General features: G+C 44.4%; 1 protein-coding gene and 1 pseudogene across 1 annotated transcript in view; both read left to right on the top strand.

The window, feature by feature from the left end:
• Positions 1-26,701, top strand: part of LOC124805516 (protein Fe65 homolog) — a 1,158,577-nt gene that overhangs the window by 716,966 nt on the left and 414,910 nt on the right. The gene's annotated exons all lie outside the window — the stretch shown is intronic.
• Positions 21,871-21,988, top strand: LOC124709165 (annotated as a pseudogene).

The raw sequence follows: 26,701 nt of genomic DNA on the forward strand, positions 1-26,701 counted from the left end.
GTGCGGTTCCAGACTGTAGCGCCTTTAACCGCTCGGCCACTCTGGCCGGCTGAAACGTTGTTGTGATGCCTCGTGTCCCATCATGTTTCCGACTTTGATAAAGGTCGAATCGTAGCCTATCGCGATTGCGGTTTATCGTATCGCGACATTGCTGCTCGCGTTGGTCGAGATCCAATCACTGTTAGAAGAATATGGAATCGGTGGGTTAAGGAGGGTAATATGGAACGCCGTGCTGGATCCCAACGGCCTCGTATCACTAGCATTCGAGATGACAGGCATCTTATCCGCATGGCCGTAACGGATCGTGCAGCCACGTCTCGATCCCTGAGTCAACACATGGGGACGTTTGCAAGACAACAAGCATCTGCACGAACAGTTCGACGACGTTTGCATCAGCATGGACTATCAGCTCGGAGACCATGGCTGCGGTTACGCTTGGCGCTGCATCACAGACAGGAGCGCCTGAGATGGTGTACTCAACGACGGACCTGGGTGCACGAATGGCAAAACGTCATTTTGTCGGATGAATCCAGGTTCTGTTTACAGCACCATGATGGTCGCATCCGTTTTTGGCGACATCGCGGTGAACGCACATTGGAAGCGTGTAATTGTCATCGCCGTACTGGCGTATCACGCGGCGCGATGGTATGGGGCGCCATTGGTTTCACGTCTCGGTCACCTCTTGTTCGCATTGACGGCACTTTGAACAGTGAGCGTTACATTTCAGATATGTTACGAACCGTGGCTCTACACTTCATCCCATCCCTGCAAAACCCTGCACTTCAGCAGGATAATGCACGACCGCATGTTGGAGGTCCTGTACGGGCCTCTCTGGATACAGAAAATGTTCGACTGCTGCCCTGGCCAGCACATTCTCGAGATCTGTCACCAATTGAAAACGTCTGGTCAATGGTGGCCGAGCAACTGGCCCGTCACAATACGCCAGTCACTACTCTTGATGAACTGTGGTATCGTGTTGGAGCTGCATGGTCAGCTGTACCTGTACACGCCATCCAAGCTCTGTTTGACTCAATGGCCAGTCGTATCAAGGCCGTTATTACGGCCAGAGGTGGTTGTTCTGGGTACTGGTTTCTCAGGACCTATGCACCCAAATTGCTTGAAAATTTAATCACATGTCAGTTATAGTATAATATATTTGTCCAATGAAAACTCGTTCATCATCTGCGTTTCTTCTTTGTGTAGCAAATTTAATGGCCAGTAGTGTACGTTGTCTTTGTCAGCTCCTTCGTAATTGGAAGCGTACCGAACACGCCCGCGGTTAGCCGAAGGAATGTACTTTTTCTTCCGTGTTCCGTTTTCTTCGAGCTGCCGCACTTCGAAATCGAGTTTGGGAATTGTCTTCTGGGAATAACAGTGCGGGTTTATACAGTGTGAGTCGCGTGGTTGTGTTGTTACAGGGAATCCGCCAAGTGATTTCACAGAGTACAGTTGACGTATATGGGAGATGTAGATCCAGTCGCTGGCGTTTTCATAATGTTTTAATCATCAGTTAACATTCCTATTCCGATGAATTACAGTATATCAAAAGTCTTCCTGCTGCAAAATTATTAAGAACAGGTTGATTTAGCGTTAATTTAGTTGAAATCGATGATTGCATTCTTGTATTGGCTGTGCGATGATTGTTCAACATACTTAAAACATGGACTGTCAAGTTTTGCGACTGCTACTGATAGGAGCAGCAAACCGGACGCACGTTAAATCAAATTGCCGAATTCTAATAATCTGGTATCTCGGTTAATGGTCTACTCAGATAGAAAGACAGCATTGTGTTACATACTGGGTGGTTATAATTAAAGTGTAGCTACTCCAACCGGTCCACTGTGGGCTGTAATTATCGTATGGCAGCGAAGCTTCGTAGATATTCTAATGCATTAATATGGAACCGATTTACGCTGAAAAAAAAAAATTAGTTCCAATTTTGGCCACCAAGTGCATATGTGTATCGTGTGTAAACGTGCGTCTCGTCGTAGTCTTGGTACTCATATTGAACAAATTGTGTAAGTGGTGATTAATAATATCAACATTATGCCTTTCTCACTTGTTTGAGCTTTACTGCCCGCATCCTGTTCCTGTACACGTTTGTTGCATTCACAGCACCAGATTTGCTCTGATGGCCAAAATGGGAACCAATTTTTTTCCAGAGTAAATCAGTTCTGCATTAATGCATTAGACGTTTCGCTGCCATACGATAATTACACCCCACACTGGACCTCAAGGATTAGCTGCACTTTAATTATAACCAACTAGTAGAATGAATGTGTGCGGCATTGACTGACTATTTGAAAATACACTCTAGCAATTTTGAAATTAAAAGTTACAACTGTTCGTTTCAAAATTTCTTCTCAAAAGAATGAGAAGCAAACATGATTCTGTACGCTGACGACATTAGCAGCAAGAGAGGATACACAGAAAGCACTACAAAGGCTAGAAACTTGCGCAAAGGAAAATGACTTGAAATTAAACCTAGAGGAGACAGGAAGGAAGGATTTGTATTGTATGTTAACCGGGGACCTAGGAACGACGGAGAGGGTCCGTCCCCTCAGCAGCCGCAGTGGTCCACAACCCCACGACGACCACCGCAGTCCACTTCACCCCTCCACCGCCCCACACAGGACCCTGGGAACGTCTCACAGCAGACGAGTGTAACCCCTATGTTTGCGTGGTAAGAGTAATTGTGGTGTACGCGTACGTGGAGAACTTGGTTCAAATGGCTCTGAGCACTATGGGACTTAACAGCTATGGTCATCAGTCCCCTAGAACTTAGAACTACTTAAACCTAACTAACCTAAGGACAGCACACAACACCCAGCCATCACGAGGCAGAGAAAATCCCTGACACCGCCGGGAATCGAACCCAGGAACCCGGGCGTGGGAAGCGAGAACGCTACCGTACGACCACGAGAATCGGGCGTGGAGAACTTGTTTGCGCAGCAATCGCCGACATAGTGTAACTGAGGCGGAATAAGGGGAACTAGCCCGCATTCGCCGAGGCAGATGGAAAACCGCCTAAAAACCATCCACAGACTGGTCGGTTCACCGGACCTCGACACAAATCCGCCGGGCGGGTTCGTGCCGGGGACCAGGCGCTCCTTCCCGCCCGGAAAGCCGTGCGTTAGACCGCACGGCCAACCGGGCGGGCAAGGAAGGATAAAATCATCCAAACGCAGTAAAACTCTGTTTGAATCACTACAAATATTGGGCATATATCATACTCTGAAATTTCATTACAGAGAACAGCAAAATTTCTTAGGTATGTAATTCAGAAAAGAGCAATAGCTGCCATCAAAGTGTCATACATTATGCTGAACATAACCAGTTTTTCCACAAGCATAGCGATAACACCATTCAGAGCGACAGTGGCATGAGTCATCATTTTCATGCAATGAACATTTGCAGTTGCGTAAATCACAAAGGCCATTGTTTACGGCAGCACATGAAGCTCCACGCCTTCAGTGGATCAAACAACACAGTTGCCTGGAAGCCTGCAGTGTGACCCAACGAATCTCTACTTTGCCTCTTTTGAAATGACGCAGAGAGTCGATTATTCCGGGGGCCCAGTGAGGTGTTTATGCCGCAGTGTGTGGTGGGTGTAATTCGGATCTGACGTGTTTATTTGATATTTGTGGGATGCTTCTTGCACCCTGACTTGCTCCACTCAAGTTAGCGTGAACATGAACCAGCATGTCCACTTAAACATTCTTGGTGACCAAGTGTTGCCTTTTATACTACTTTTTCAGGATGAATGTTCTGTGGAAACTCACATCTTCCAAGATGACAATCCAGGGCCGCATGCATACACTACTCATCAAAAGGTTTCGATGACCCATGAGAAAATCTGTATACTTTATTTCAATATAAAAAACGTATGGTACTAACTAAATAGACCAACAAAATAAATAATTTCTCTATAATTAAGTACAATGCAATATGGTTTAGATTTTGCCCGCTTCAAAGTATCCTCACAGTTGTTTCAGAACAGCTGCATAAATTCTTTGCATTTTGGAGATAAGATTTTGTATGGCTTTGCAGATATTGCAATCTAACGTGTCTGCAAATTATTATTTCATAGATCTTCAACATTAGATGACGTTAGTTTTCTGACCTCCCTGTCAAGTTCATTCCATAAGAGTTCAGTGAGATTTAAGTCAGGTGACTGACTTGGTCAAATCATAGTCATCAGTTCTCCACATTTTTCTTTTCTATTGACATGCCCTCTGAACAGTTTAGAAGCATGTTTGGGATCATTTCCCGCTGCAGAACAAACTCGCGACCAATAAGTCTCTTGCCAGATGGAACGGCATTGTTAATCAGTATCCTGTTACACCCTTCCTTCTTTAATGTTCCATTATTTCTCACTAGATCAATTTCTCACTAGATCACCGAATTTATCATCCGCAAAACATCACCGATCCTGCACCATGTTTCACCACTGACAACACGCACCACTGTCTCTTCATATGTTGCCCACTAAGTCGACGAACAAATATTCGAAGATGGCTTCCAAATACCGGTACTTCAAACGTAGATTCAGTTCCGGGAAAATCAAGAATACAGAAATACAAGTCGCTGAGGAATGAAATAAATAGCAAGTACAGGGAAGCTAAGACGAAATGGCTGCAGGAAAAATGTGAAGACATCGAAAAAGATATGATTGTCGGAAGGACAGACTCAGCATACAGGAAAGTCAAAACAACCTTTGGTGACATTAAAAGCAACGGTGGTAACATTAAAAGTGCAACGGGAATTCTACTGTTAAATGCAGAGGAGAGAGCACATAGGTGGAAAGAATACATTGAAAGCCTCTATGAGGGTGAAGATTTGTCTGATGTGATAGAAGAAGAAACAGGAGTCGATTTAGAAGAGATAGGGGACCCAGTATTAGAATCGGAATTTAAAAGAGCTTTGGAGGACTTACGGTCAAATAAGGCAGAAGGGATAGATAACATTCCATCAGAATTTCTAAAATCATTGGGGGAAGTGGCAACAAAACGACTATTCACGTTGGTGTGTAGAATATATGAGTCTGGCGATATACCATCTGACTTTCGGAAAAGCATCATCCACACAATTCCGAAGACGGGAAGAGCTGACAAGTGCGAGAATTATCGCACAATCAGCTTAACAGCTCATGCATCGAAGCTGCCCACAAGAATAATATACAGAAGAATGGAAAAGAAAATTGAGAATGCGCTAGGTGACGATCAGTTTGGCTTTAGGAAAAGTAAAGGGACGAGAGAGGCAATTCTGACGTTACGGCTAATAATGGAAGCAAGGCTAAAGAAAAATCAAGACACTTTCATAGGATTTGTCGACCTGGAAAAAGCGTTCGACAATATAAAATGGTGCAAGCTGTTCGAGATTCTGAAAAAAGTAGGGGTAAGCTATAGGGAGAGACGGGTCATATACAATATGTACAACAACCAAGAGGGTATAATAAGAGTGGACGATCAAGAACGAAGTGCTCGTATTAAGAAGGGTGTAAGACAAGGCTGTAGCCTCTCGCCCCTACTCTTAAATCTGTGCGTCGAGGAAGCAATGATGGAAATAAAAGAAAGGTTCAGGAGTGGAATTAAAATACAAGGTGAAAGGATATCAATGATACGATTCGCTGATGACATTGCTATCCTGAGTGAAAGTGAAGAAGAATTAAATGATGTGCTGAACGGAATGAACAGTCTAATGAGTACACAATATGGTTTGAGAGTAAATCGGAGAAAGACGAAGGTAATGAGAAGTCTGTAGAGGGTAAAAACTGTAGAGGAAGACAGAGATTGGAATACGTCAAGCAAATAATTGAGGACGTAGGTTGCAAGTGCTACTCTGAGATGAAGAGGTTAGCACAGGAAAGGAATTCGTGGCGGGCCGCATCAAACCAGTCAGTAGGCTGATGACCAAAAAAAAAAGATTCAGCCGTGAATAACGCCTAGGACCATTGCTGCACGGCGCTGTTTTTATGTTGCTGTTCTCACTAAAATCGTTTCACCTTTTTTGCGCAGTAAAGGGTTTTTCACCGCTATGCACCCCTTTAATCCTGGCTCACGAAGATGGGTTTGCGCTCCTGAGACAGAGATTGGAGATGCTCGCATACTGTTTAGTTCCTTGCAAATTTCAGGTGCAGTGTGACCCCTCTGACGTTTACTCTGTTCACATACGAACTGGTCTTCACTATATGATGTTAATCGGGGTCTTCCAGACCGCGAATCACTTGCATTGGCGCCAGTTTACTTGAACTGCTGCAATGTACACATCACTGTAGATTGGACTGTGCCAGTTTTTGTTACTATTGTCTTACTAGAATAGCCTTTTTATTGCAGAGTTACAATTACAACACGTTTTTCAATTGCAGTCTGCTCCTTCGACGTTAGGAGTCAATATGGTACGAACCTGATCAAGTGTACAAACGCGCTGCTAGATGCACGCACTGTACCGTAAGCTAATGCGAACGGATTGCTACATACACAACAGAAAGCAATGCACCCTATTCGAATGGAACTGTCTTAGCTAAAGGCACGTCAGTGTTGTTAGATACTCATCAGCGCCCCTCTAGGCGATCGGTCAATCAAATACACAACAGAGACGCTTAGTCTTTAAATGTTTATTCTTGTTTCATCATTGAAATCGCGATATGATGGAATATTCTAAGCCAAATCCCTGTTTTAACCACTAATCCGTATTTGTGATAGGTGATCGAAAACTTTTGACTGGTAGTGTACATTCCTGGCTTAACAAACATTCAGGCATTCTGTCGCACCTGGTCCAGCCTGCTACACTACTGGCAATTAAAATTGCTACACCACGAAGAAATGCAGATGATAAACGGGTATTCATTGGACAAATATATTATAGTAGAACTGACATGTGATTAGATTTTCACGCAATTTGGTGCATAGATCCTGAGAAATCAGTACCCAGAACAACCACCTCTGGCCGTCATAACGGCCTTGATACAGTTGGCCATTGCGTCAAACAGAGCTTGGATGGCGTGTACAGGTACAGCGGTCCATGCAGCTTCAACACGATACCACAGTTCACCAAGAGTATTGACTGGCGTATTGTGACGGGCCAGTTGCTCGACCACCATTGACCAGACGTTTTCAATTGGTGAGAGATCTGGAGAATGTGCTGACGAGGGCAGCAGTCGAACATTTTCTGTATCCATAAATGCCCGTACAGGACCTGCAATATGCGGTCGTCCATTATCCTGCTGAAATGCGGTGTTTCGCAGGGATCGAATGAAGGATAGAGCCACGGGTCGTAACACAACTGAAATGTAACGTCCGCTGTTCAAAGTGCCGTCAATGCGAACAAGAGGTGTCCGAGACGTGTAACCAATGGCACCCCATACCATCACGCCGGGTGATACGCCAGTATGGCGATGACGAATACACGCTCCCAACATGCGTTCACCGCGATGTCGCCAAACACGGATGCGACCATCACGATGCTGTAAACAGAACCTGGATTCATTCGAAAAAATTACGTTTTGCCGTTCGTGCACCCAGCCTCGTCGTTGAGTACACCATCGCAGGTGCTGCTGTCTGTGATGCAGCGTCGAGGGTAACCGCAGGCATGGCCTCCGAGCTGCTGGAAACGTCGTCGAACTATTCGTGCAGGATTGTTGTCTTGCAAACGTCCCCATCTGTTGACTCAGGGATCGAGACCTAGCTGTACGATCCGTTACAGCCATGCGTATAAGATGCCTGTCATCTCGACTACTACTGATACGAGGCCGTTGGGATCCAGCACGGCGTTCCGTATTACCCTCCTGAACCCACCGATTCCATATTGTGCTAACAGTGATTGGATCTCGACCAACGCGAGCAGCAATGTCGCGATACGATAAACCGCAATCGCGATAAGCTACAATCCGACCTTTATCAAAGTCGGAAAAGTGATGGTACGCATTCCTCCTTACACGAGGCATCACAACAACCTTTTCACCAGGCAACACCGGTCAACTGCTGTTTGTGTATGAGAAATCGGCTGGAAATTTTCCTCATGTCAGCACGTTGTAGGTGTCGCCACCGGCGCCAACGTTGTGTGAATGCTCTGAAAAACTAATCATTTGCATATCAAAGCATATTCTTCCTGTCGGTTAAATTTCGCATCTGTAGGACGTCATCTTCGTGGTGTAACAATTTTAATGGCGTGTAGTGTAAATCGCTGGATCTTAAATCCTATAGAAATTGCCTGGAACTATTTGTAATAGCAGGTGGAATGTAGCAATCCACATACCCGCAGTTTGTTAGCTCTGTGGGCTTTGATCTTCAGCGAGTAGCTTCAGCTGGATATGGCACAGTTGAAGAAGATCGGACTCTCTTCGTCGCCGAACTCAGGCCATTATTTTGGTATCACTTATCGATACAATCGTAGCGGCGTCATTAAGTTGTCAATATGAGTGCAAGCTTCCGTCTGACGCTGACAGCGGTCTGCGGATTCAGGCGGACCCAATAAAGCACGGCCGCTGAGCCACGCCTCCACTGGCTCTGGACTAAGAGCATCCTCTGCCGCCACGGTATAGGATGGTCTGGGGCAGCCACAAAGCTCACTCGCACTCAGAGCCTCTTGGCTACGCAGACGCCGCCTTCACACAGCTGCGACACCATAATCCGTTCATTAGTCCTGAGAGCCTTTTCTTTGTTGACACTGGAGAAATAGGAGTTACATACAGGGTTATTACAAATGATTGAAGCGATTTCACAGCTCTACAATAACTTTATTATCTGAGATATTTTCACAATGCTTTGCACACACATACAAAAACTCAAAAAGTTTTTTTAGGCATTCACGAATGTTCGATATGTGCCCCTTTAGTGATTTGGCAGACATCAAGACGAAAATGAAGTTCCTCCCACACTCGGAGCAGCATGTCCCCATCAATGAGTTCGAAAGCATCGTTGATGCGAGCTCGCAGTTCTGGCACGTTTCTTGGTAGAGGAGGTTTAAACACTGAATCTTTCACATAACCCCACAGAAAGAAATCGCATGTGGTTAAGTCCGGAGAGCGTGGAGGCCATGACATGAATTGCTGATCATGATCTCCACCACGACCGATCCATCGGTTTTCCAATCTCCTGTTTAAGAAATGTTGAACATAATGGTGGAAGTGCGGTGGAGCACCATCCTGTTGAAAGATGGAGTCGGCGCTGTCGGTCTCCAGTTGTGGCATGAGCCAATTTTCCAGCATGTCCAGATACACGTGTCCTGTAACGTTTTTTTCGCAGAAGAAAAAGGGGCCGTAAACTTTAAACCGTGAGATTGCACAAAACACGTTAACTTTTGTTGAATTGCGAATTTGCTGCACGAATGCGTGAGGATTCTCTACCGCCCAGATTCGCACATTGTGTCTGTTCACTTCACCATTAAGAAAAAATGTTGCTTCATCACTGAAAACAAGTTTCGCACTGAACGCATCCTCTTCCATGAGCTGTTGCAACCGCGCCGAAAATTCAAAGTGTTTGACTTTGTCATCGGGTGTCAGGGCTTGTAGCAATTGTAAACGGTAAGGCTTCTGTTTTAGCCTTTTCCGTAAGATTTTCCAAACTGTCGGCTGTGGTACGTTTAGCTCCCTGCTTGCTTTATTCGTCGACTTCCGCGGGCTACGCGTGAAACTTGCCCGCACGCGTTCAACCGTTCCTTCGCTCACTGCAGGCCGACCCGTTGATTTCCCCTTACAGAGGCATCCAGAAGCTTTAAACTGCGCATACCATCGCCGAATGGAGTTAGCAGTTGGTGGATCTTTGTTGAACTTCGTCCTGAAGTGTCGTTGCACTGTTATGACTGACTGATGTGAGTGCATTTCAAGCACGACATACGCTTTCTCGGCTCCTGTCGCCATTTTGTCTCACTGCGCTCTCGAGCGCTCTGGCGGCAGAAACCTCAAGTGCGGCTTCAGCCGAACAAAACTTTATGAGGTTTTCTACGTATCTGTAGTGTGTCAATGAATGGAGCTACATTGAATTTATGAAATCGCTTCAATCATTTGTAATAGCCCTGTACATCTTTTGTTTGCAGTGTTAACTGTTCGCTACTGTAATCATTTCCATTCCTGGTCAGCTTTCCTACGACGACAGTTGCCACACGACTCTGCAGCTCACCTCCCTTTACCGTTTCCGTACTAACTCGTACACAACAATTTTTCAAGGCTGGAGGCGGAGTCGCACGGTATTAGCGTGGTGTAACCTAGGTGCGATTAATATTTTTGTCCAGTGTGTTTACGCCAGGTAGCGGGATCTCGTGAATCATAAAACTTATGGGAGCGCGTACTGCGGCACGGGCGTGCTTTTGTGATTTTGCGCTGCGTTGAAGAGCAGAAGCGGCTTATTGCAAAGTGAAGAGGGCAGCTAGCCGCCTGCCGGCGCCAGTGTTAGTGTCAAAGTCAGCAGCGGCCGCGGCGCAGCATCCTGTCTGCGGGCCGCACGTGCTCATTAGAGCCGGGCCCACGTAAGCACACTCGCCTCACCTCGCCCGCCCGCCAGAAATAAGATTTGCCCTGCCTGCGCGTTGTAATTGTATTAGGGCAAGCGGCAGTGCTAGGACTTCCAGCCGCCCGCTGCTCCCCTGCGCTGCCCGCACCCTCCTATCCTTACAGTGGGGACACCTGCGCCGCAGTCAACGCTCCTCGCGTGTGCTGCACTCGTTAGGGAAGATAATTTACACCGGCAGCTGTCGAGGACTGCCTGAAAGAAACTGCGGTAGTTTGTGGAAGGTGCGCAGGGGAAACTATCAGTCTCTCTTGGGTTAGGAAGTTCGTACGTATTATTGTTCGTTCTCTTGTGTCGTTTAGTCTTCATCGAATAGAGCAGACATAGTCTAGCTAGCCAATTGAGAGTCGGCGGATATAAAAGTCCCGACAACAAATCGGCAATATCATAGACATCGTCCCCGTTGAGAGGGACGTCATTGTAGGCGTTCCGACGTTTCGGTTATTCCTTCAAATAGGTCAAGGACTTTACTCAGGGGAACATTCCGAATTCCCAAAAATAAGAAGAGTAAACACTATGAAGACTTTATTTATACTGCTTTGGCGTTCATTTGCAATGCAGGTACAGGTGGTACTAAGAGAAAGATGTGCTAAAAGGTGATGAGCTCCAGTTTCCACAGTTACGCTGTTATCCAGAGATCATCGACCACAACCGGCCGCGGTGACCGAGCGGATCTGGGCTTTTCAGTCCAGAATCACGCGGCTGCTACGGTCGCAGGTTCGAATCCTGCCTCGGGCATAGATCTGTGTGATGTCCTTAGGTTATTTAGATGCTAAGTCCCATAGTGCTTAGAGCCATTTGAACCATTGACCACATGACCGAGTGTGAGATGTCGTTTCCAAGTGCTCCGAATAAAAAAAATGGCTCTGAGCACTATGGGACTCAACTGCTGTGGTCATCAGTCCCCTAGAACTTAGAACTACTTAAACCTAACTAACCTAAGGACATCACACACACCCATGCCCGAGGCAGGATTCGAACCTGCGACCGTAGCAGCAGCGCGGCTCCGGGCTGGAGCGCCTAGAACCGCACGGCCACCGCGGCCGGCTGCTCCGAATATCGCCATTATTGACACTGAGGAAGAATTTATTGGGCGAATTCGCGATACATGATGCGGAGCTCAAGTGTGTGTGAATGAAATTCGTAGATCTCTGGCGCATGACATTGACTTCGCAGGTAGAAGAGGAAGAAGAAAAGAGTAGAAGAGAGTGAAAGAGGAAGAGGATGAGAGTAGAAGAGGAAGAGAGTGAAAGTGGAAGAGAGTGAAAGAGGAGGAGGATGAGAGTAGAAGAGGAAGAGAGTGAAAGACGAAGAGGAAGCGAGTAGAAGAGGTAGAGAGCAGACGGTTAGAGAGTAGAAGGGGAAGAAGAAGAGAATAGAAGAAGAGATAGAGAGCAGAAGAGGAAGATGAAGAGAGTAGAAGAGGAGGAAATCGAGTGTAGATCTGCAAAATTCCCGTTAAAAGTTTTTGATACGATTAACCTTCTATCGAAATGGTAATGACCGTGTAGTTAGTTAAATGTTCCATTCATCATCTGAACGATTCTTTTATCGAAATTATGTGGAACTAGCTAGTTTAAAGGATATGTATGTATGATAAGGGTTAACATTAATGAGCACATTATTGTTTGTAGTCGTTCTCATGCAACTACACTATTTTTTAAATAATGGGTACCGGTTTTTAAGTGGGAACTAGTCAGTGGAGTAGAAGAAGTCGTGTAATTCAAACTGCTCTTCTACTAAAGATTACATTCATTAAACAGTGATTTAGGTTTTTCGTGATTTCCCTAAATCACTTCAGGTAAATGCCCTATACGATGGGTTCGATGACCTTGCTATTTGGTCCCCCACCCCCAACTCAATCAACCAATCATTATAGTGGATCAACAATAAAATTATAGTGCGTGATCATGAAGTTCAAATGGCTCTGAGCACTATGCGACTTAACTTCTGAAGTCATCAGTCGCCTAGAACTTAGAACTAATTAAAACTAACCAACCTAAGGACATCACACACATCCATGCCCGAGGCAGGATTCGAACCTGCGACCGTAGCGGTCGCTCGGTTCCAGACTGTAGCGCCCAGAACCGCTAATCATGAAGTACGATTAATATTTGCAACGTGCTTGAAGGATAGCATCGATTTGAAGATTATCTTTACTTGTTAAGGCTCGTATACAGCATTCTCGCATACTTCTTATTCTTTCAGTCGAAGTTCTTTGCTGAGTTCTGTGTAGTGTGACGCTCAAGTATTTCGGTAGTCAATGCAGTACACTCCATTTAAAGTAAAGCTACCATCAATTGTTGTGAGCACCACTGTGGTTTGCTAGGCTTGGACCTATAGGAGGTCGTATGTTGCAGCTTTCCTCTGGTTTGGAACTGGCTTGCCCTGCCAGTTGTACAGGAATCTATAGTTCAACGTGGAGTCATAAAGACAACGCCTTTCGGCGTTTTTCACATCAGCAAACATCGCGAAGGGTGAAAGAATTGATAAGTAACAGGTTAAATCCTAGGAGTGAACGAGAATCTAACGCGTTACCTTTAGGATTTATAACCTCACACCTAACCAATGAGCCAAGTGCATCAGAATTTTTGTGAAAAGTCACGTGCATTACTCTGGGCTTCTTGTCCGAAGTACTAATTTCGAAAGCTTGGACAAATCACTTTCTTGCGTGTCCATCCTTAGCAATTCTTCAGAAAAACTCAAGATTCCGCAGCCGTCTAAATACATTCTTGAAATGCTCAGAAACTATTCGCTGCAGATATTGTTCATTTCATAGTAAATTCGTAAGCGTGTATATTTGTATGCAATGATTTGGCCATTTATTATGCGTCTCGCGTGCAGTGTTTTTCTGAATGTCCGCTATTTAGTGCGGCTAAAGGGATAGGACAAGGTGCTGACGAACAGTGGAATAAACGATGAGGAGTTTACAGTGGCACAAACAGATGTACACGTTTCGTTTTGTCTCTGCGCCCTTTCTGTTGTTACCATATTAGTTGCTGACAAAATGTGTGGAATTACTGTCTCTCTTTCACCCAGCAGACAATTTTCAGCGATTGCGATACATACCAGAATTCCCGTGACAACCCAGCATGGTGTGTAAAAGGCTTTCATAAACGTCATGTATGGCTGGCAAATCAGTGGAAAATGTGTATTTTAAATCCTACTAACATTTGCATAATCAGATTCGCTTAATTCGATATTCATTAACACTGTTGATCGATGGTAGACGCACAACTGTTGTTTCCTACGCATTGAATAAACTTAACTAAGTACACAATGACGAAAGACGCAAAAGAGATGAAGAAGAGAGGAAAAAGAGGAGTCAGTGAACAGGAGAATAAAAGACGTGGAAATGAAAAAGAGAATAAATGATGAAGAGATGAACAAAAGACAAAGAGTGTACCCTGAACTATGTATTGTGTAAATTAAAAACAGAAATGTGCGATAAGAAACGTGTACTGTGTACTGTGGTCTGTGATTTGTGTGATGTGTAGTATGTGTGAGTTTCTACATAAGAGAACTACAAAAACCCGTTAGTAAAAGTTACTTCCACATTCGCCGTTATCTACAGAGTAAGATCCATTATTAAATACAACATTGCGTTTGTTTATATTACAGTAAAGGCATGCAACTCATACATCGCAAACATCACTAAACAAATGTTGTAGTAGACAAACAACGCAGTTAAGAATGGAAATTATTTCCAGAAAGCGTGTTACAGGAAAAAATGCAAGAAAATCGTCACTGGTAGCATCAAATGATATTTTACAACAAACAAAAACATTAGATATGCTAATGCAAGGTGAAGAAATTAATTAAACATTAGTAATAACCCAAAATATGTCTTTGCTTTCGTCTTAAAAATCGCACACCAACAAATTTATAGATAAATTACTAAAGAGAACTCACTGAGGGCACTGAAGCTACGCCGAATGATAGGAGGGACATAAAACAAAAGCAAAAATAATTGTCTGTCGCAAATACGTACTTTCGCCAGTGTGCTGGAATAGAATTGGATCAAACGGCTGATTGCATCCGTAATGATTAAGTAGCCTGTGTTTGAAATTAAGTGCTGCGCCCAGCAGTTGCAGTCTATCGGTGAGGAACAAAGCCAGAATCGTAAAAAAGCCGGAATTGTAAAATTCGGCCAGTCGGAAAAATCTGCAGGCAAGCACTACCGGGTCGGGACGGGACTGCGCATTAGCCTCGCGCATTGTTCGGCGCGTGCGTTCGACTCGAGTGCTCGTTAAAATTGGATCGACTGGTGCGTCCGGTCGGCGAGCGATCGATCGATGGCGTCCTCGCGTGCCCTTGCCCGTGCGGAGCGCCGCGCTCGATATCTCGCCGTGTGCTGGTGACCGACTGCCTGAAGGAGCGGCTTCTCGCAGGGACACGCTGGCGACAATACCTGCAAAGTATGTGTAACTGAAAGGGGATACAACTGTGGTAGGTGCAAAGTAAATTCACATGGTTTTATATAATTAGCATCATCTGTCGTGGCAAAAGAATAAAACGACAGACCAACACACTGAGGTATACTCAACAATTCAGTTTTTATCTCCATATGTTCCCAGCGTCCGAATCTTGTTCTGAATGATTACTTTCAGCACACGAAAATACGTTTTACAACTTCAAACGCTTTTATTTTAAAGGCATCTTCAGTGGATTTTTTTAGCTACAGGTCTGTCATTCCAAAATGTGCGTTTCCTCTCATTTGGTGATTTTGGCCGGACACACGAGTAACTAAAAATTGCCTTTAATGTAAAAGGCGAAATTCATCTGAAAAGTAAATAAATATTATCTTAAAACAAAAAAGGCGCTTGAACTTTTAAAACAAATACTTATCTTGCTGCTGCGGAAAATGGCTGCATCAACAAATTTGTTATGCGTAGCCTGTTTCTAACTCCATATACTTCCCACACAAACATGGACAGAAGTGTCGAAATACCCATGCAGCTACTGTCAACAGTACGTAAACCGAAAATCTGTAGTGCTGTTGTAAAATTTTCTTCGACTGAATCGCAGTTCAAACCTAAAATGCGAGCACTAACGTCAACAAGCATTCCTATTTTGCAGATCACATGCTGTTATTTCCACAGATATATGCACCACAAAATAACTAGGAGTTAAACTATGTAATGTTTTACAAAGTGGTATAAAAATATCGAAATACTCTCCAGGATAAGGAAAGTGCCCCTATACGAAGTTCCAGAAGAAAACGAATGCCGGCCGCGGTGGTCTAGCGGTTCTAGGCGCTCAGTCCGGAACCGCGCTACTGCTACGGTCGCAAGTTCGAATCCTGCCTCGGGCATGGATGTGTGTGATGTCCTTAGGTTAGTTAGGTTTAAGTAGTTCTAAGATCTAGGGGACTGATGACCACAGATGTTAAGCCCCATAGTGCTCAGAGCCATTTGAACCATTTTGAAAACGAATGGCCAGCTAAAGGTGGCAGAAGAATACAAAAACATTTATCGCTATTAAAATTACCTGTCTGTCAAGGCCGCAGTCTTCTACTAATTATTGATATATTATAGTTCAAGCAAGATTTCGTACGTTAGACTGCTGAAGACAATGACTGGATGCCTAGGAACAGAAATACACGGAGGAGTAAAAACGACAAGGATAGGTTTGGATAAACCAAATACAGTTTTTAAAACAATGGTTCCAAGTGTCTGAAGTGGGATGTTTACAGTCAGGGCGTATTGCCAGTTGTATAGATTGCAGTGCGGCATGGACTAAAGAAATTATTATTATTTGATGCTTAAGTTCTAACGGTAGCCATGTTGGCAGATTAACTTACGGGAATTCAGACCCTTACTATCCAAACAACTATTATTATCTCTTTTGCCCAAATATGCATCTTTGTGGTATTAACGGTGTGTATTTTTATTATGATCTTATTCTCCAGGTTGTTGGTGACTGCAAGATCATCTTTTGATTATTGTGTAAGTTGCTGTAGTTCTTTTTGTTAAAGCTGTCTTCATCTCCATTTTCATCTGTTGCAGAAACACAAACACCAACATGGTATACAACCTTTTAATGAATCACACTTACAAGCTGAAACTTCGTTAACTTCACAAAGACATAAATCATCAACAGGGACAAAACACACAGCATCAAAAAAAACTTGTGCATTTCGCTGGTGGGTCTCGTTTTATGACAATCAAGCTAGTTATGCGGTATCATAAATGAAATGTTAAAGGGCAAGTTTTTGCTATTCCAAACCGATAAAACCGTTTTCTTTTCATTTTTTGTTGTTTTTCCTCTAAATATCTAGCTTGTTAAGGAAACACTTTATAGGTTGCTCGTCGTAAAATAAAATCAGTGTATTGTAATGGATACGCTGTCGATCGTAGCTAGTAGTTAACGCATTTCTGACTGTTATCAGTATCCGTTGTGGCCGAGCGGTTCTAGGCGCTTCAGTCTGGAACTGTGCGACCGCTAAGGTAGCAGGTTCAAATCCTGCCTCGGGCTTGGATGTGTGTGATGTCCTTAGATTAGTCAGATTTAAGTAGATCTAAATTCTAGGGGACTGATGACCTCAGATGTTAAGTCCCATAGTGCTCAGAGCCATTTGAACCATTTTTTTTTTTGTTATCATTATGTTTACTGCAATTGCTGCTGATAATTGTATGAGCTCCTTTCTATGTATAGCACTGGAGACATTTTAGCTGTTTGCTTTGCTTTTGTATTATTCAGTCCAGTCCGCAGTAGTACACAGAACAGAAGCACCGGTTCTTGTATCCGCCAGTTACCCGTGTTGCTTGTTAGGCCAAGCTTTTCACAGTAGTCGGATGTTTCCCACCACGATCTCCGCTCGTCTAATTGTGAAAATGAACATCGTTCCATTGCGTGTTCCTTTTTTTCAACTGCGTTTCGTTGGCAAATTGGAACGTTCCCATGTAGAGAATGTAGGCAGCATTCACATTAAATTCTGGAAGAGTTTCTCCTATACCTCACTGTCAGTGCTACAGTTCGGGCGGTCAGGAGGCGGAAAATTAATGTTTTACCTTATTATTCTGAATTCCTCCCCCCCCCTCTCTCTCTCTCTTTATATATATATATATAATCTCCCCTACTCGGCGAGGCAACGTTGCTTTGCTTATGTTGGAAGAGATACGTGGGATATGAACAGTTCGCATAGTGGCACTGAAAACACATCGCAGGAGAAAAAAATGGAGATTAAATCGAAGAAAAGATAAGAACTGAAGAAGATTGTTATAAGAGCAAGTAAATTTGCAAAAATTGTTTACCCTTATGGCAAAAGAGATTTATAATAACGTTTCGGGTGTATCAGTGCGCTAGTTGGGAGTAAGGAGAAAGCTTATTTTACGCTATAAGAAACAGGCAACTCCCTGTGTGTATTCTCAGCCAAACAGTGAGTTCCAGGAGTGGTAGTAAATATTTTACGACATACTAGTATATACTAAGTCGAATAAAACATTTCATATAACATTCTGATTGCTTACGAGGTACAACTGCTTTCAGAGAGAAGTTTTCATTGCGTGGGTTGGTACCCCCGTTGTCATGACTTTATTTATCGATTGTCATTTTTGTCTTGAAGTTAGAGTTGTGAAGTTGTGCTTTCTGCAGGCACCTTATCAAGAATACTTCTCTGTAAATATGTGGTGTGCTGCGATAGGCAATCAGTTTATTGGGCATGTTGTGTTACCGCATCGTCTTGCAGGTACCCATTACCTAGACTTTTTTGAAAATGGGCTTCTCATTATTGAAAGAGCTTTCTTTGGCTGCAGGGATGGGTATACCCTTCCAGTATGATGGGGCCCCTGCACATTCTAGTCACCAGGTCACGCATCGTCTAAATCTAACATTTCCCGGAAAATGGATCGGCAGAAATAGTCACGTTTCTTGGCTACCAAGGTCCCCGGTTCTTAACATTTTAGATTGTTACCTATGCTGAAGGTTGAAAGGCGAAGTCTGCAAGAAGAACATAGACACAGGAGACAGACTGACCATTCGGATTACGAATAGCGCTGCCAGTACAAAAGAAAAGAAAGATGATCTCAGAAGAGCTACATGTGGTGGTGTGAAGACAATTCGAAAGTGCGTTGAGGTGGAATTTGTGAAACTAAAGTTTGTGCTTGAAACTACCCGGCAGATTAAAACTTTGTGCCGAATCGGGACTCGAACCTGGGACCTTAGCCTTTCGCGGGCAAGTGCTCTCCCGACTGACGTATCCAAGCACGCGTCACGATCCACACTCGCAACATAACTTCCGCCGGCACCTCACCTCCTACTTCCGCGAGAGACGGAGGATCCAGGTTCAAATACTGGTCTACCACACAGTTTTAATCTACCAGGAAGTTTCAAATCGGCGCGTACTCCGCTGCAGAGCGAAGATTCATTCTGCAACTTTGAATTGAATCATTTGCCTTTGCCTGTGAGTATTTGTTTGAGTTAAATTCTAACAGCTGTATCTCTGCAAATAGTAAAAAATGGACCCAAGTTATATGGAATGTTTTTTTCGAATTTGTCTAAAATAATTACTATTCCTCCTGAAAAACATTGTATTAAACAACACCTTGCAGACCCACAACGTCTATGTATGGCGTTAACATCACGCTGAAGGCACATAGAAGTGTTGACTGGCAGACCAAGAGAAGGTTGCGCCGCCTAATTCAAATGGTTTTCTGAAGCTGCTAAACATGTAGTGTATTCAAGAGCCAGGTTCTGCGGTCATAATACATATGCAATCAACGACGGCGGTTTGTATGTAGCAGTGGAGTGTGAAGTCTCTCTGTGTACAAGTCATGTGGCGCAGCTCAATTTTACGAAATCTTTTCAGTTTTCGTTGGAGATGTATACTCAATGCCGAGGTGCTATTTGGCTCCCAGGCTACGGTTACACCCCGGAGAAAAAAACAAACGACAAATTAGAGATGTGGAGAGGTGGGTTCCATACACTAGTCGGTCTGCTTTCATTCTGTGCGACTCACATATTTCACGTGAGGCAGCTGTTCTCTCGCTCTCTTTCTTTCTTTCTTTCTTTCTTTCTTTCTGACTTATAAGAGAGAGGCATCTCCGTAACATATGGGGCTATTTAGCTTTGTTGGGAGAAAAAAAGAAATGAAGGAAAAGTATGCTGTGATAAGCATACTAAACGGTACATCTGAAACTAAATAGTAGTTCATGCTCACGTAATAATGCTCCATAAATATAGCTGAATTTTTTTTTACTTCACTCCTTATACGACCATTCTGGGATTAACATTTTGCTTTTCGGGTTATTGTGTGTTAGAAACTGTGTTCAATGCGTTTTGTTGCAATTAATCTGTTGTTGTCTGGAAACCTCGAGCTGATGCTACCAGTCTTGTTCAGTCATTTATGTTACGTTACACATCTATCAGACCGACATTTTTATACGAATAAAATAATTTGTCACGTCTAATGGCAGTATATATATAATGTTGACACTGGATGACAACCTAGGTACGAAATGAAAATATGGATCAGCCTTCTCTGTACTTCCACCATGATCCAACTTATGCAAAAGTATAGCATCTTCCACGCACTCCAATGCTTACGTTAAATGAAAACCGACACATAATGCCCGAAACTGTCTAACGACAAATTCCCAAAAGTGTAATTTGCGTATTTTTCTCATGTTCCTTTCTTTCTCTGTTATTCTTATCTCCGTTTCTGGACAGTTCTTTTAGTTACCTGTACTCAAATTTCCCCTTTTCTCGTAGAACCACACACTATAACACTCGTACCAACATAACAAGCAAACGGATACCCAACTACGCACAGATACCACAACACAAACATCAGACGACCGAAAAACACACAGCAACGGTGGTGGTAACGCTATCGTGCAGTAAAGACACACAGCCAACATACGTTTTGAAAAATCATAATGAAAGTGAAGTGTTTAAGTGAAATGTGTTAGTAAACGCCGAAAATCGGACATCCTGAAGTGCATAGAGGAGCAATACCAAGGCGACATATATGGGATGATAATATTAAATAAATAAATGAAAAATAACAGTACCGAGTGAAGTGGAGCTGTGGTTGCCACACTGGACTCGCATTTTGGAGGAGGACTGATCAAGCTGGTGTGCGACCATCCAGGTTTAGGTTTTCCGGGATTTTCCTAAATCTTTCAAGGCAAAGGCCGGCATGGTTCCTTTGAAAGACCGCAGCCAGTTTCCTTACTGATCCTAGAAACATTCAGAGCTACTGCTCTGCCTTTGATGGCCTCGGTGTCGATGGGACATGAAACCTAATTTTCCTTTCTTCCATCATGTTTATGTGTAAATATAGCGCATTACCGCTGCTATCCGTTGACAAAGTCAGAAAACGGACTTTAGAAAAATTAACTCAGTATTTTCTGTGCGGAATTGAGTGAGGACTCAACCGGCTATTAAAGAACTTAATATCCGCTTAATAACCTATTAATGGTTAAAGTCTCTAGCCTAATTGTCCTAATTAAATCACGGTCTCTGCAAGGGACAGTTATAACAAAGAGTGCTTCGGTTCATTTAAGCAAAACGTGGAGTGTTTCTCTTAATTATCTATTTTATCTGAGTTTAATTCTTGCACTTGGAGACTGTAGCAGGTAGTTTGCAATCTGTCCGACGAAGGAGGAATAAATTTAGACTTTGTAATTAAAATCGTTTGCAAAAAGAAAAGTATGATCAGTGTGTAACGGTAAGGTCATTAGAGACTGCATATAAGATCGGGTCGGACTCCACGTTGAAAGAAGTCGGCCACCGTTTCTTCTCTTCCTTCTTAAAACAAACTACCACAACGATTTAGTAATAGATTGAAAGAAACGGTAGATGGCAGCAATATCATACCTTAGGATTGAAATAAACTGGAAGTGTCACAAAGCCAAGGCGAAGCGGTCGCAATACGAAGAACTCGAAAAATGGTCCTCCGAAGGACCGATTCAGCAAATAAAAAAGTCAAAACCGTTCGGTGGCGTTAAAAGCAAATGCGGCAACATTAAGAGTGCAATGGGTATTACACTGTAAATCGCAGAGGAGAAGGAATAAATGGGAGTCCATATGCAAAAGATAAGGGATACAGTATTAGAATCGGAAGTAAACAGAGTTTTACATGCCCTGCAACAGAATAAAGCAGAAGGGATGGATAACATTCCTTTTGAATTTATGAAATCATTGGGGGAGTGACAACCAAGAGACTAGTAAAGTTAAGTGTAGAATGTATAAGTCTGGAGATATATAAGACTTAAGAAACTCCGGGAACATTCATAGGCTTTGTCGACACAGAAAAGAAAATGTGTTCGACAATGTAATATCGTGCCAGATATTCGAAATTTTGCGAAACCAGGAGTAAGTTATTGAAAAGACGGATATAATATACGGTATGTACAAGAAATCCAACAGCCTTGGCGCAGTGGTAACACCGGTTCCCGTCAGATCACCGAAGTTAAGCGCTGTCGGGCTGGGCTAGCACTTGGATGGGTGACCATCCGGTCTGCCGAGTGCTGTTGGTTGGTTGGTTTGGGGAAGAAGACCAGACAGCGTGGTCATCGGTCTCATCGGATTAGGGAAAGATGGGGAAGGAAGTCGGCCGTGCCCTTTCAGAGGAACCATCCCGGCATTTGCCTGGAGTGATTTAGGGAAATCACGGAAAACCTAAATCAGGATGGCCGGACGCGGGATTGAACCGTCGTCCTCCCGAATGCGAGTCCAGTGTCTAACCACTGCGCCACCTCGCTCCGAGTGCTGTTGGCAAGCGGTGTGCACTCAGCCGTTGTGAGGCAAACTGAGGATGTACTTGATTGAGGAGTAGCGGCTCCGGTCCCGGAAATTGACATACGGCCGGGAGAGCGGTGTGCTGACCACATGCCCCTCCATATCGGCATACCGTGACGCCTGTGGCTGAGGATGACACGGTGGCCGGTCGGTACCTTTGGGCCTTCGTGGCCTGTTCGGGAGGAGTTTAGTTAGTTTAGTTTTTATGTACAAGAAACAAGAACTACGTGCTCGGATTGAAACGAATAGAAGTTAAGTCCCATAGTGCTCAGAGCCATTTTATTTTGACACACAGTTTTATCCTGCCAGGAAGTTTCATATCAGCGCACACTACGCTGAAGAGTGAAAATCTCATTCTGGAAACCTCTGTTGAAGTCTGGAAGGTGGTGGAGACGTACTCGTGGAATCACAGCCATGAGGGTGGGACATGGGTGGTGTTCGAACAACGCAGTAGATAGGGAATTTGCCCGCGAGAGGCAAAGGTTCTGGGTTCAAGTCCTGGTCCTTCTCAAACCTTTACCTTCCAGATAGTTTCAGCATTAGTCCCCACCTTTAAAGCTTCCAGGTTCGAGTCCTGGTCGATCTCACAGTGTAAGTCTTCCAGATAATTTTAGCAACAGTTTCTCGCCTGTAGTCTTCTTACTGCGGCAGCGAGCGGGGAACCAGGCTCGAGCCACTTGGCTGTCTGGGTACACGGGCGCAAGTAGGTGGTGTGGATGTCACGGCGCCTGCCTCGTGACGTCAGGCGGCGTGGGCGGAGCACAGCAGACGGGCAGCCGCGTCGCCTGGCGTGGAACGCTTCCTCTCGCGCACCGCCGGTCTCCGCCGCTTCCGCTGAATGCGCCGGCCACCGCCGCTGCGACTATATTACCGTGCCGCCCTTCCGAGAAACGGAGCGGCGCAGCTCTGCCTTTCATTAAGCTGAGTGCCGTTCGTGAAGGACGGGAATTCCCCTGAAAAACCAATACCTTCACTAGTGTAGAAACGGGCGTCTGGCGTACTATTCCAGGATCGTCAATTCGGCAAACAGCTTTGTTGCGGCGCAACTATTCGTTCTTCTTCCGCCTCCACAGCCGATGACACTCACAAGGGGACCGCGCTTACTCGTAATCACCGACTTCTTCTAAATAAGTTCTATACGCAGGACTTGAGCGAAAATGAAAGTGAAAGAAGTGGGAGAGCCAGATGGTCAAGCGATTTGGAAAAAAAAGGAAAAATTGCACATTTGGCGTGGATCGGATGAGGCGTGGGCCATTTATGTTAGCATAGTTTCCAAGCGAAGGCTTGTGCGACGCAAAGCGATAGGCGGCGGGTAGTGGAGGCGAGTCCGAGTCCTTATATATTTTTCTTTTTCTCATTTTCAGTATTTACTTTTCTTTCACTGCATTGTTGTTGTTGTGGTCTTCAGTCCTGAGACTGGTTTGATGCAGCTCTCCGTGCTACTCTATCCTTGGCAAGCTTCTTCATCTCCCAGTACCTATTGCAGCCTACATCCTTCTGAATCTGTTTAGTGTACTCATCTCTTGGTCTCCCTCTACGATTCTTACCCTCCACGCTGCCCTGCAGTACTAAATTGGTGATCCCTTGATGCCTCAGAACATGTCCTACCAAGGGATCCCTTCTTTTGGTCAAGTTGTGCCACTAACCCCCTCTTCTCCCCAATTCTATTCAATAACTCCTCGTTAGTTATGTGATCTGCCCATCTAATCTTCAGCATTCTTCTGTAGCACCACATTTCGAAAGCTTCTATTCTGTTCTTGTCTGAACTATTTATCGTCCATGTTTCGCTTCCATACATGGCTACACGCCATACAAATACTTCCAGAAACGACTTCCTGACACTTAAATCTACGCTCGATGTTAACAAATTTCTCTTCTTCAGAAACGCTTTCCTTGCCACTGCCAATCTACATTTTACATTCTCTATACTTCGACCATCATCAGTTCTTTTGCTCCCCAAATAGCAAAATTCCTTTACTACTTTAAGTGTCTCATTTCCTAATATAATTCCCTCAGCATCACCCGACTTAAATCGACTACATTCCATTATCCTGGTTTTGCTTTTTTTGATTTTCATCCTATACCCTCCTTTGAAGACACTGTCCATTCCGTTCAACTGCTCTTCCAAGTCCTTTCCTGTCTCTGACGGAATTACAGTGTCATCGGCGAACCTGAAAGTTTTTATTTCTTCTCCATGGATTCACTGCATATTAACCAAAATAATACTCAATACAGTATATTTATTAATATTTTCGTAAAACGCATGGAAAGGAAAGGCAGAGGAAAATTAGGAATTGTAAATAAATTTCCAGGAATGAATTGTGCTTAAGGCGTCCACAAGGACCCTGCAAATTACTTTCCAAAAAGATGGTTCAAATGGCTCTGAGCACTATGGGACTTAACTTCTCAGGTCATCAGTCTCCTAGAACTTGGAACCTAACTATCCTAACGACATCACACACATCCATGCCCGAGGCAGGATTCGAACCAGCGACCGTAGCGTCGCGCGGTTCCAGACTGAAGCGCCTAGAACCGCTCGGACACCTTGGCAGACGGTGCCAGCAGACCCTCCTGAACGAGAAGACCTAGGACGCAGCGCCCAGACGGCGGGAGAACGGACGCTGTACCTGGACCGACTCATAGGAAGCGCCTGAGAGAGGAGAGGGATTGTCCTATATATACCTGGCACCGGCCCACCGCCGGTCAGTACATCAGCGCACCTGATGTTGGCAGTGTGGTAGATTGCCGAAATATTGTGTCCTATTCACTCATATCAGGCTGTTCGCGCGAGATTTATTTCGTCATGTTTGACAATGTTCCTGGGTGCATTATACGTTCCCACCTCTCGCCATATGAGGGTACGACCAGCATCTACATCTACATCTACATGGTTACTCTGCAATTCACACTTAAGTGCCTGGCAGAGGATTCATCAAACCATTTTCATACTACTCCTCTACCCTTCCACTCTCGAATGGCGCTTGGGAAAAAGGAACACCTAAATCTTTCCGTTTGAGCTCTGATTTCTCTATTATGATGATCATTTCTCCCCACGTAGGTGGGTGTCAACAAAATACCGGATTATCAAATGTCAGTATAAATTTGAAAACTCAATAAACCACGGAATAGTATAGATAGAGAGGTAAAAATTGGCACACACGCTTGGAATGACATGGGGTTTTATTAGAACCGAAAAAGAAAAAAGAAAAAGAAAAGAAAACAAAGTTCACAAAATGTCCGACAGATGGCGCTCCACAGCAAAACGTCAGTGACTGCGCATGACAATCGTGTATAAAAGGAGCTGTAATGAGAGAGAAAATCAGATGCGCCAGCAGTCGCAGCATGTTGACGTTACCTGAAAAGGCGCTTTTAGTGAAGCTGTATTATCAGAATGGGGAATGTGCTAGTTCAGCGTTACGATACTATCGCCATAGGAAGGGGATTCGAACGGGTAAAGGTCCGTTGACAAATGCAGCTGTGGCGAGAATGATTTCGAAGTTCGAAGCCACGGGTTGTTTAGACGATAGACCACATAGTGGCCGACCGAGCACAAGGCGTAATGCTGCTGAAACAGTTCAGGAAGAAATGGAGACTGCAGCGGGTTCGTCTATGCACGGGGAAGTCAGCGCTCGTGCAGTCGCACGTCGTACCGGTATTCCATACACTACTGTTTGGTTGGCACTGAGACGTACCCTCCGATGCTATCCGTACAAAATCCATCGGTATCATGAACTGTTACCTGGCGATTTAGTGAAGCGGAGGGCATTTGCTGACTGGGCGTTTCAAAAGATGGCGGAAGATGACGATAGGTTGAGTAACATGTTGTGAACCGACAAAGCTCATTTCACGCTCCGAGCGTCTGTCAACGCCCACAACTGCAGAATTTGGGCTACTGAAAATCCTAGGACTGTCTTGGAAACTCCATTGCACGACGAGAGAGTCACGGTATGGGTTGGATTTACCACATCTACCGTTATCGGGCCTTCTTTCTTCGAGGAAATGCGTGATTCTGGTTTTGTAACTGCTACCGTGACGGGTGAGAGGTACGCCGATATGTTACAGAATCGCATCATCCCAAGCTTGGTTGATAAACACCTGCTGGAACGTACGATGTTTATGCAGGATGGCGCTCCACCCCATATTGCTAGAAGCCTGAAAGATCTCTTGAGCGCGTCGTTTGGTGGTGATCGTGTGCTCAGCCTCCCCTTTCGTAATGCTTGGCCTCCCAGGTCCCCAGACCTCAGTCCGTGCGATTATTGGCTTAGGCGTTACTTGAAGTCGCAAGTGTATCGTGATCGACCGACATCTCTAAGGATGCTGAAAGACAACATCCGACGCCAATGCCCCACCATAACTCCGGACATGCTTTACAGTGGTGATCACAACATTATTCCTCGACTACATCTATTGTTGAGGAACGATGGTGGACATATTGAGCATTTCCGGTAAAG

The sequence above is a fragment of the Schistocerca piceifrons genome, chromosome 7 (assembly GCF_021461385.2).
Source record: "Schistocerca piceifrons isolate TAMUIC-IGC-003096 chromosome 7, iqSchPice1.1, whole genome shotgun sequence".
In the NCBI taxonomy this organism is placed as follows: Eukaryota; Metazoa; Arthropoda; class Insecta; order Orthoptera; family Acrididae; genus Schistocerca; species Schistocerca piceifrons.